Source organism: Rattus rattus, chromosome 1 (genome assembly GCF_011064425.1).
Source record: "Rattus rattus isolate New Zealand chromosome 1, Rrattus_CSIRO_v1, whole genome shotgun sequence".
Taxonomy (NCBI): Eukaryota; Metazoa; Chordata; class Mammalia; order Rodentia; family Muridae; genus Rattus; species Rattus rattus.
Window position 1 is genome coordinate 145,961,234 of NC_046154.1, and position 11,766 is coordinate 145,972,999.

Below are 11,766 nucleotides of genomic sequence, written 5' to 3' on the forward strand. Positions count from 1 at the left end.
AATTGCTAACACTTAAAAGCCTATGATAGATGAGTAATCAATTTTTAATTCCATAATATATACCTTCTTTTGACATTGGAATTTTAGCAGGCCTTAGACCTTTTGAACAGCCTTGCTTTAATGTCACACTAGGCTCTGCAACTGGAGGTTACTGAGAAGCTAAGGGAAAAGCCCTGCTTACTGTTCTTACAACTTCTGTTTGTGAACATAGGCTCCTGTCTACACACTGAGAGATTTCAGATCGCATCATGGGAACTGAATAGTATTTACTATCTTAAAGATTTATCTCATCGATTTCTAACATTACAAAATTTAATTTTGTAAAAAGTATGAAGATTTGAGGGCTGAAAATATGTCCATTTCTTATTCTAGAGAGAAGGACAGACAGGGGATGATAGTTTCTCTTCTGGTTGACTTGGCAGGATATGTAATAATGAGTGTATGTTCTCCCCTGTAAACCAGCATCGTCATCAGCAGGCCCATGCTACTCTCTTTCATTTAACAGAAGTCTTCTACTCTTCAATCCCCTGTGTATTCATTGCCACTCTTCTTGCAGCCAGATGTTCACTTAAAAAGGAAGGTAGGGCTGGTAATGTGGCACAGTGGTTGAGCACTTGCCGAGCACACGTGAGGCCATATATTAAACCATGCTGACTCTTCTTCAGGCCAGTGGTGGCCCACACCTCTAATCCCAGTACTTGGAGGCTCAGTAGGATTGCCAACAGTTCAAGGGCACTTCAGCTACATATGAGTGTGAGGCCAGTCTGAACTACAGTGTGAGACATGGCCTATGAAGGAAAGAAAGATACTACAGTACATGTTACCTGGAGAGGGTGTCATTTCTGGCTTTATTGATTTTAACTTTGACTAGCTCAATTCAGAAAGAAATGAAGTTGATCCCTAACTTTAACGATGAATATAATCAATAAGAAACAAATTCAAGAGGAACTATTACCCAACTTAAGCAAAAAATGTCTTGTAGCAAGCACATAGATTTTATAGGCAAGGTTATTTAAAGCAAATATGTTTCTATCTCAAACTATCAAGTATCCTTACACAAGTCTAAACATCTGTAGTCCTGTGCATTGTGAGTCACCACATCTAAGCAGGTGGGTTTTTTTAGGCACTTGGGGTTTTATAAAATCATAATATTAAAATTTCAAAGTAATAACCTTGCTTTTTAAGTCATTTGCCCTTTTAACAAATTTTGAAAGTAATTCTGGAAATCTACCCAATGTGATTCCAGTCAAACCACTAAAGCTATGTATTTGACTGAATTGCTTCTAAACTATAGGAATTTTAATTTTGAAAGTTTAATTTTGTTTTTATGTGAATGTTCCTGCAAAACTGAGGTCCAAAGACTCTTCCTTAAACAATTACAATTTCATTAGCATACATAAGTTTCAACTAAGTAAGACCCACTATACTTTTGCATATTTGAAGTTTCAGGGGAGAGTCTCAGGAAAATTTTTGCTCTGAAGAACAGGTGGGGGAAATCTAAGAGGCAGCTTTACCGAGTGGCCTCAGTATAATAGCAGTTTTAAAAAATGGTCACCATTTTACTAGGTGCCGCAATTCCATGCTAGTCATAGTGATTAATACTTGGTTCTAGAATCATTTGATACTTTAATGATTTGCCATTGTCACTATTGTTAGCATTGCTGTTGCCAAGCACCACATGGCATCAGTGTGGTCTATTAAAGTACAGTTAGTCTGTGTGACTCTCAGTGGTCACTTAGTGGGAGTCTGCCTCACTCAGAACAGTTTATTCTCTCCCTGGCTAGGTTTCTAAAGTCTAATGAGTTTGATAATGATATACAGGTGTGTGTGTGTGTGTGTGTGTGTGTGTGTGTGTGTGTGTGTGTGTGTGTGTGTGTGTATTCTCACATAACATAAACCACTTTTTAGTTTTATGAACATTAACTATAAACATTATGATAATTAATTGTTAAATTTTTGGTGTCTTCTTCATATGAAAATACGAGTCATGTAAAGACAGACCATATGATGTCTGCTGCAGACATCAGTGCTACCTAGGCCAGAGGTGAACTTGTGGGCTGTCCTATATTCATTGATGCTCCTCTGCTGTTTGTATGAGCCAGCTTGGTTTCTGATTTGTTTTTGTTTGTTATCACTGTGACAAATCATCTGAGGTAATTAAGTTACAAAGAGAAAAGGCTTATTTTTGCTCAAATTGATGGAGGTTCTAGTCCACAAAGCCTGTGTCATGAGGTAGCAACTCCCGACAGGAGAAGATAGAAAGACATAACTAGTGTGCCATTAGCCAAATCACAAAGGTGATTAAGAGACTTTGGCCCCACCGTGTTTCAAAGGCAGCCTTCAACAGACATAGGAACTACCCATTGGCCTCCATCTTCCAGATGTTTCACCACCTCTCAATAGCACTACAGAGGGGATCAAGCTCTTAATATAGGACCTTTGGGAGACATGCCGGAATCCAAACTAAATATCTAGTCAATCTCAAATCTGCTTTTCTGGTTTACCATTAAGAATTACCTTATAATGGACATAAGTGCTGAATTTGTAAATGATAGTTGTTAGAAATACTGGTAATACCAGAAATCACAAAAATTGGGTAATTAATTTTAGGCACAGATAATGGTATGTTTCATTCATATCCAACAAACGTTTTGAAATTCACTTAATAAGACCCAACCAGAATTTAGTGTATTGGATATATTTAATTAAAAAAAGATCATCATAGGGTCACTTATATCTTTTACTTTAAAATTATATTATTCATAAGGTAAATATATTCTAATACCATTTGTGTATTGTATACTATATGGTCAAGAATACTAAGTTGTTGAATATTTAGAAAGCATACACTTGAATTTAAATATCTAATGCCTCAAGCAAATCTACTAGTTTCAGAAGAATATATATTTTTGTAACTGCGAGAATATGAGTAGATCAGCTTTTGCTTAAAATATTTTTGTAAGCACTCATTTACATAGTACTCATTTTTAATAATAAAATTGATTCTGTTAAAAGTAGCTGTTTTGACTATGTCTATATTTAATATGATATAATATCCAAAATTCAATGATAAATTTCATCTAAATGTATTGTTAGCCCTTTTTCCTTTGTAAAATAGTCATGTAACATAGTTTCAGTCATTCCATATTTGTGTATGGCTAAATTTGTTAAAGTTCATTATGTATTTTGTATCATTTGTTTTATCCCACATAAAAGTTTGGAAAAGTAATGTTATCTGATAAATGTCAAAAATAATAAAGTGAATTATAGAGTGAGCTTAAGTTTGCCTAATTCCTATTAAATTCTTACATGTTTGAAAAGCAGAAAAATATGAAACTGGAACATTCACCTTTTAAAAATTTACAAGCTCAGGAGGAGAAACGTGGTCTATGTATGACACAGATTGACTGTGGTAACTTCTGAGGAGGGGACAGAAAAAGAAGTTCAATATGGCTCACAATCTAGGAAAGTTCTATTAGAAACGAGGTTTTTGTGGGGTCTCTCCTCAATCTCTCAAGCCTATCTCTCAAGGTTTCCATTCTTAATATGCATGAACTGTGGTCATTGTAGTTGCTTAGGGTGTTACAAATGCAGCAATACTCAAAATCACTTAAGGAGATTTATTTAGTACACAAGCTAAGGAGCTATCTATTAACAAAAGACATCCACAATATCCACAATAATGCAAAGCCAACAATGAAGCAATAAGTAACTTGTACTGTTCACATTCAAGGAACTTAGATTCAATTAACATCAGCGTGTAGACTGCCTATAGACCAAGTACCCACTTTTTACTGAGGTAGACATTAATAGAGAGACACACAAATCTCTATTGACCTTATAGAGTTTTCCACCTTGGGAGGGGAAAGATTGATATCAAAAAATTTGAAGAGAGACAGTGAGGTTAAAAAAAAAGTGGTGAATTTGTAGAATGAATGAGAGCAGCACCTGTCACTGACAGACTGCCTGCTCTCTGATGGAGACATACCAGGCAGGTTTGTGGGATAGAAAGTGGTTGAGACTGGACAGGATAAATGTTTGTGGATGTGAATTGAAACAGGTATAGATAGAGATTTAATTTAGCTCTGGACACTTGAGTATGACTGCCATGTTAAAACTTCTAAACAGGGCCAGGGCATTGTGAGTTGAGTAGCTGAGATATATAGTTGATGACTGATGTGAAATTATGAATTCCAAGTGGTGAGTTTGAAAAGTGTACATACTGCTGATTGTGTTGGCCAGCTCAGAGATGTCAAGATCAAATTAATTGGAGGGAAAAATCAATAACTGGATTTTTGTTGTTTGGACATTGCGAGTGGACACCACAATAGCCCATTTAATATAGCTTTAAGAATGAGAAAATAGAAGCAGCAAACATAAGCTATTTGTTTTGGAACAAAGATTTCAAACATCTATGTTCCAGAAGAATGGTATTAACATGATCTTTCTCCTCCTTGCCCTTTCTCCTTTCTCCATTCACGCTCATGTGCACACACACACACACACACACACACACACACACACACACACACACACACACACACACACACACACACATCATGCCCACCCCCCCTGCCTTTATGGGTATATTTTAGTAATAAGTTTAAGAAACAGAATTGCTGTAGGCTTTGGAGCATGCCTGAAATCTGAGTGCTGGGACATGACAGGAATATATGTGGTCAAGGTCAGCCTGGGTTCCATAGTGGGTTCAAAGCCAGTCCAGGAGACATTCCCTCAGAAACACAAGAGAAAATAAGAAAACAAAAGAACTGTAAAGTAAAACATGTGTTTTTAAGAAGAAAGGAGAAAGGAAGAAAGGGAGACAAAGAGCAAGTCAAACAGATTTCCTTACAACCCCCCCCCCAAACATTCCCTTAACAGTCTAGAGGATGAACAGCAACTGCGGCTGGCAAAAATTCTTTATGCTATGTTACCTATAATAGAAGACATGGAAGAGTTGTTCATTGTTCCTTGGAATACAAATACTTATTAAAACATAACATGGAAAATAGTTTAGAAACTTCATACATTGAAAGGGAAAGTAGTGGGCAGAGGGGCATTGTGCATCATCCCCTGAAATCGGTTGTCTAGCTCTGGGCTTGCTCTTCAGAAATAAAGAGCCTTACAGGCTTGAGGAGTGTCCTGCTCCCCTGTGGAAACCTTTGGAACTCTACTCCACAATCCCATCTCAGTTTGGTCCTCCCAAGACATAGGCAGAGATGAGTTGTGATTGGTCTCCTGAATACCATTGTCTAGCGCTGGACTCACTCTCTGGTCCCAAGGAGTCTTGTGGGACCCGAAGTGTATCCTGCTTCCCCATGCGGAGCTGCAGAGACCCTAAGAACTCCAAGCTTGGAACATCAGCCCACCAATCCCTTGCTTGTGGGGACTACCTGAGGCACAGCCAGCAGAGTTGGATACTCTGACCTCCATTGTCTGATCTATGGCTCTCCCCAACTTGTGAGAAATCCTGATGCCATAAGGATCATCCAGCCAACAGCAGGGAAAACTAGATGACTAAAGGACAGCATAAGAATGCAACCAACAAGAGCCAGACAATATGGAACCACCAAAGCCCAGCTGTCCTGCTATAGCAAACTTAGTATATCTTAATGAAAATGAAGCACAACAAGATGATCTAAAACTCAATCGTATAAAGATTGTAGAGGCCTATAAAGAGAAAAATTTAAAAATCCCTTAAGGAAATATAGGAAAATACATCCAAGAAGGTAGAGGCATGTAGAGGGCCGCAATAACATTCGCCACCACTAGATGGCGCTGGCTTCCACTGCGCCCCACGTGGAAGGCCGAGCTAGACAAGATGGCTCCTATCGGCCTGCACTTCTTTGCTTCATCCATCTTGTCTAATTGGATGGCTGTATATGCATGGGCCACATGTGGGGCAGGCTCTGAATGGGTGTTCCTTCTGTGTCTGTTTTAATCTTTGCCTCTCTATTCCCTGCCAAGGGTATTCTTGTTCCCCTTTTAAAGAAGGAGTGAAGCATTCACATTTTGATCATCCATCTTGAGTTTCATTTGTTCTAGGCATCTAGGGTAATTCAAGCATTTGGGCTAATAGCCACTTATCAATGAGTGCGTACCATGTCTGTTTTTCTGTGATTGGGTTACCTCACTCAGGATGATATTTTCCAGTTCCAACCATTTGCCTATGAATTTCATAAAGTCATTGTTTTTGATAGCTGAGTAATATTCCATTGTGAAGATATACCACATTTTCTGTATCCATTCCTCTGTTGAAGGGCATCTGGGTTCTTTCCAGCTTCTGGCTATCATAAATAAGGCTGTGATGAACATAGTGGAGCACGTGTCTTTTTTATATGTTGGGGCATCTTTTGGGTATATGCCCAAGAGAGGTATAGCTGGATCCTCAGGCAGTTCAATGTCCAATTTTCTGAGGAACCTCCAGACTGATTTCCAGAATGGTTGTACCAGTCTGCAATCCCACCAACAATGGAGGAGTGTTCCTCTTTCTCTGCATCCTCTCCAGCATCTGCTGTCATCTGAGTTTTTGATCTTAGCCATTCTCACTGGTGTGAGGTGAAATCTCAGGGTTGTTTTGATTTGCATTTCCCTTATGACTAAAGTTGTTGAACGTTTCTTTAGGTGTTTCTCAGCCATTCGGCATTCCTCAGCTGTGAATTCTTTGTTCAGCTCTGAACCCCATTTTTAATAGGGTTATTTGTCTCCCTGCGGTCTGACTTCTTGAGTTCTTTGTATATTTTGGGTATAAGGCCTCCATCTGTTGTAGGATTGGTAAAGATCTTTTCCCAATCTGTTGGTTGCCGTTTTGTCCTAACCACAGTATCCTTTGCCTTACAGAAGCTTTGCAGTTTTATGAGATCCCATTTGTCGATTCTTGATCTTAGAGCATAAGCCATTGGTGTTTTGTTCAGGAAATTTTTTCCAGTGCCCATTTGTTCCAGATGCTTCCCTAGTTTTTCTTCTATTAGTTTGAGTGTGTCTGGTTTGATGTGGAGGTCCTTGATCCACTTGGACTTAAGCTTTGTACAGGGTGATAAGCATGGATCGATCTGCATTCTTCTACATGTTGACCTCCAGTTGAACCAGCACCATTTGCTGAAAATGCTATCTTTTTTCCGTTGAATGGTTTTGGCTCCTTTGTCAAAAATCAGGTGCCCTTAGGTGTGTGGGTTCATTTCTGGGTCTTCAATTCTGTTCCATTGGTCTATCTGTCTGTCTCTGCACCAACAAACCAAATAACTCAATCTTAAAAGTCGGATACAGAGCTAAACAGAATTCTCAACAGAGAACTCTCAAATGGCTGAGAAGCACTTATAAAATAATCAATGTCCTTAGTCATTACAGAAATGTATATCAAAACAATTCTGAGATTCCACCTTATACCCATCAGAATAGCTAAGATCAAAAGCTCAAGGAACACCATACGCTGTCAAGGTTGTGGAGCAAGGGGAACATTCCTCTGCTGCTGGTGAGAATGCAAACTTGTGCAATCAGTCTGGACATCAATTTGATGGTTTCTCAGAAAAGTGGGTCTATCTCAAGAATCAGTTATACCACCCCTGGGCATAAAACCAAAAGGTGCTCTACCATCCCACAAGAGCACTTGCTCAACTATGTTCATAGCAGTCTTCTTTGTAGTCCTCAGAAAGTGGAAATAACCCAGATGTCCCTCAACTGAAGAATGGATAAAGAAAATGTACATTTACACAATGGAATACTATTCAGCCACTAAAAACAAGGGCATCATCAATTTCACAGGCAAATGGATAGAACTAGAAAATATCCTAAGTGAAGTAGCCCACACCTGAAAGCACATATATGTTATGTACTCACTTATAAGTGGTTATTAGCCATAAAATACAGAATAACCACACTATAACCAACAGACTGAAAGAAGCCCAATAACAAGGAGGATTCAAGGGAGGATGGTTGAATCTTTCTGAGAAGGGAAAACAAAATAGATATTGGAAGTTAATGGAAGAGGATGAAAGAGGGGATGGGGTGGGAGCAGATGTAGGGTGGGGATAAGATGTAGAGAAAGCAGTGGATAGAGAAGAGAAATCCTCGATGTGTGTGCAGGAGTGGGGGGGCAATCTCTAGGACATACTAGAGACCTGGGATGGGTGGAGGTTCCAGGGTGTATATGGGGGCAACTCTACCTGAGAATCTCAACAGTGTGGGGTATGGATCCTATAGTGGACACTTCCTTTAGCCAGGCAGGACTCCCACTGGAGGGATAAGGAGAATAACCCAGCCATAAAACCTTCAACCCCAAATAGGTCTTTCCAACAAGGAGTTCATGGACAAAGATAGAGAAGAGACAGAAGGTATAGCCAACCAATGAGTGCCCAAACTGATACCCATCCCCACTAGCAAGAACCAATCCCTGGCTCTATTCATGATACTCTGTTATGCTTGCAGACAGGAACCTAGCATAACTGTCCTCTGAGAGACTCCACCCAGTTGCCAATGGAAAGAGATGCAGTGACAAATGGCCAAAGATTAGTTGGAGCTTGAGGGTTTTATTAAAGAGTTAGGAGAAGGATTGAAGAACTGAAGAGGGACTATACAGGAAGACCAACAGAGTCAGATAACCTGGACCCTTGGGGGTTCCTAGAGCCTGAATCAGCAACCAAAGACTGATCATGGGCTGGACCTAGGCCCTTGCAAAAATGTATGAGCAGCTTGGTCTTCATGAGTGCTCCTCAACAACTGGAGCAAGGGTCACCTAGCTCTGCAATGACTTGATATGTGAGGTGTAGGGGAGAGGAGTAGTGAAGTGGGGACTAGCACCCAGAGTGGGGCTACCCTTCACCAAGGAAAAGAGGAGGGTGGAAATGTGGGGAGCATGAAGGGGTACTTGGGAAAAGGGGGACTGATATTGGGTTATAAATTGAGTAGGAAGCACTCATTGGTTGGCTGTATCTTCTGTCTCTGCTCTATCTTTGTCCATGAACTTTTTGCTAACATTAAAGCCATTTGCTCAATGTGGGTTCTCTAGCCTGCCATTGGCTGGCCATTTAAAAATGAATTGAATGTGGTGACAAACTTCTCAGTGATTTATTAAAACCAAACTAGCTATCAAAATATGAACCCCAGGAAGTCAGAATGTCCTATCTTAGGTCATTAAGATTTCTTTGCAACAGTAATTTCCAGATTTAAAGAAGGACCCCATTTAGCATTGATGCAAATAAAGTTCATAGGAGGAAGTCTCAGTTTCAGACAGTGGAAACACTGCAAGTCATGCACTTCACAGTCTTATCCTTGACTCACCGCATTGCTCTCAGTAGAAGTCTGTGAACTCCTTGTCAGAAGAATGATGAAATATGTCATTTGGGAGCCATGGGTTCCAAGTAAAGGCAGCCGTCACCACATGATATAATAGAGTGCTCTACTGAGGACACTTTAATTCTGAGAGATGTCGACAGGGTGTAAATAATAGCCACAGAATGACTAAAGGCTATGAGATGGATTTCCAGGACACACCAGGGCTGCTAAGAACTGCCGCTGCCCATATCTTGCCTCCCTGTTGAAAATGTTTGCCAAGAGGTTAAATATATGAGGACACATTTCCTGGCTTTAGCAACACGGGATCTAGAAGCTGGAGGCACACAGCGTGGAAAGAATAGCTTGAAAGAAGACAAGGTTTGGTATGGTGCTTAAAATATGTGGAAGAGTTGTATAAAATATTAGTTGAAAACCTCGCTAAGGTAGTTTTCTCTATTCTTTTATTGAGATGAGATTCCCAGCATGAATGTTTTAAAGCATAAAACTCAGTGGCATTTAATACATTCACAGAGTTCCCTCATCATTTTTCTTATCTAGTTTCCCCAAACTCACCTCCCCCTGAAAGGGGCTGTATCTTGTGCTTTGTTGTTAAATTTATTTGAAGACAATTGTGCATTCACACTTTTACTAAAAGCATTAGGGCACTTCTAAGAAGGAGGGATAGTCATTTCCTCCAGTGGAAATAATGGAGCGATTAAATATAGGCACAAAAATGAACTTTTAGATGGTGCGCCTGACACAAAAATCATCTCAGTATGGACAGTTCATTTAGATTAAAAGCTAAAACTTTCGGGGAAAAAATCATAAGAGAAATTTTGCAAGAGTTTTGGCCAATTTTTACAGTTGATACAAAAGACATACTCTATAAAAAAAAAAAGACAACAGAAGTTAATCAATAGTACTGAATCCTAAATTTACATATTTTGTTATTTTAAAACCCTTGTGAAAACAATGGAAAAACAAGGCACAAGGTGGGAAGGAATAGCTGTAAACTGCTGACAGAGAAAATAGCTAATGGGGTCCTTAGACTACGTAAAGATATGGGAAATGTTGCAGCAGCTTGTAACTGAAGATCCCATTTGTACGGTCCTCTTTGACTGACAACATTCTGGCCGGGGAGAACGTGGATCGGATGAGGGAATCAAGAGGGTGCGGCCATGTGAAAGGAATGAAGTGTTCCTCATGGCGATGCTCATAACCCTACATGGCACCATCCATACTGTGCCTGCAAAAGTGCACCCTGTAGAGAAGGCATGAGTGTACTGAAGCTCTCTGCTAACTCCTGTAGCTGCGCATGAAGCTACAACTATCTCAAAACAATCTCATAAAAACACAGTGTAGAGTTGGAGGTATGGCTCAGTAGTAGAACATGGTTAGCACACGCATAGAGTTGACATACATAAGATAATGAGTGTAAAAAGCCCCTCAAAATTGTCTATTTTAAAATCTATTTTAAAGATAGATTTTTTTTCTAAATATGGGAGTAACTCTAAAGAAAAATACACCATTTTGAGAGTGGATACAATAAACTAAACAATGTGTTTGCTTTTCAAACTTTCTTTTTGTTTAGTAGCATTCATACATTCTGAGAGTCCTTTGCTCACATTGACTCACTATATCAAAGACTTGGTCATAAGGGACCCTCTTGGGTACCAGGAAACTCATCTTTCAGACAGGTCCAGGCACATCCACATAATAGCCTAGTTAAAAATCCCAATCCTGAGCTGAATAGCACTGTGACATGGAGAAGTTAGTTCTTTCTCCTCTAATTTCCTGAGCTGTAAAATTACACTAATAACCCACTTACTTCGTGGAGCTATAATGCGCATTAAATAAGATCATTGAGACAAAAATTTAGCACTAAGTCGGGCAGCTGGATGTATCATATAGTGTTCATGAGATAGTACAGAACTAAATGTTATCGAGATGCTGAAGAAAATTAGAAGTAAAAGAACCTCCTTTCCAGATACATTTTCTTCAGGTGAATTCTGTAAGACATTTGGAGGCTTGTGTTTGGAAGCATGAGATACCATGGGAAGAAGCTGTAGGTTATCTTGGAGGCAGGTAAATCTTTGCAGTCTAGGCCACAGAACAAGTGAAAGTATCAAATTGGTTACAGTCACAACCATTCGAGTGATTGAAGGAAACCAAACAGTGTTTCTTAGGATTATCAGACAAAGTTCATCAAAATCCCTTGAAGGATCACCCTTGAGGATTTTGTTTCATATGCTTTCCAGATATGCTGATGTGGACTTTTTAAAAATTATTCTAGAGCTTGTGAACTGCTTATGTCAAGCATAAAATTCTTATTAGAATTCTGAAAAGAAAATATCTGGGAAAATAGGGATGGAAATGTTTTGACAAAGATTTACTAGATAAATTAACAAAAGGTATCCATCTGCATGGCATGAAAAACTGAGTTATAGGAGAAGACTTGGGATGTTGCAAAGTAGCTTAGTTGGTCCTGTAATAAGG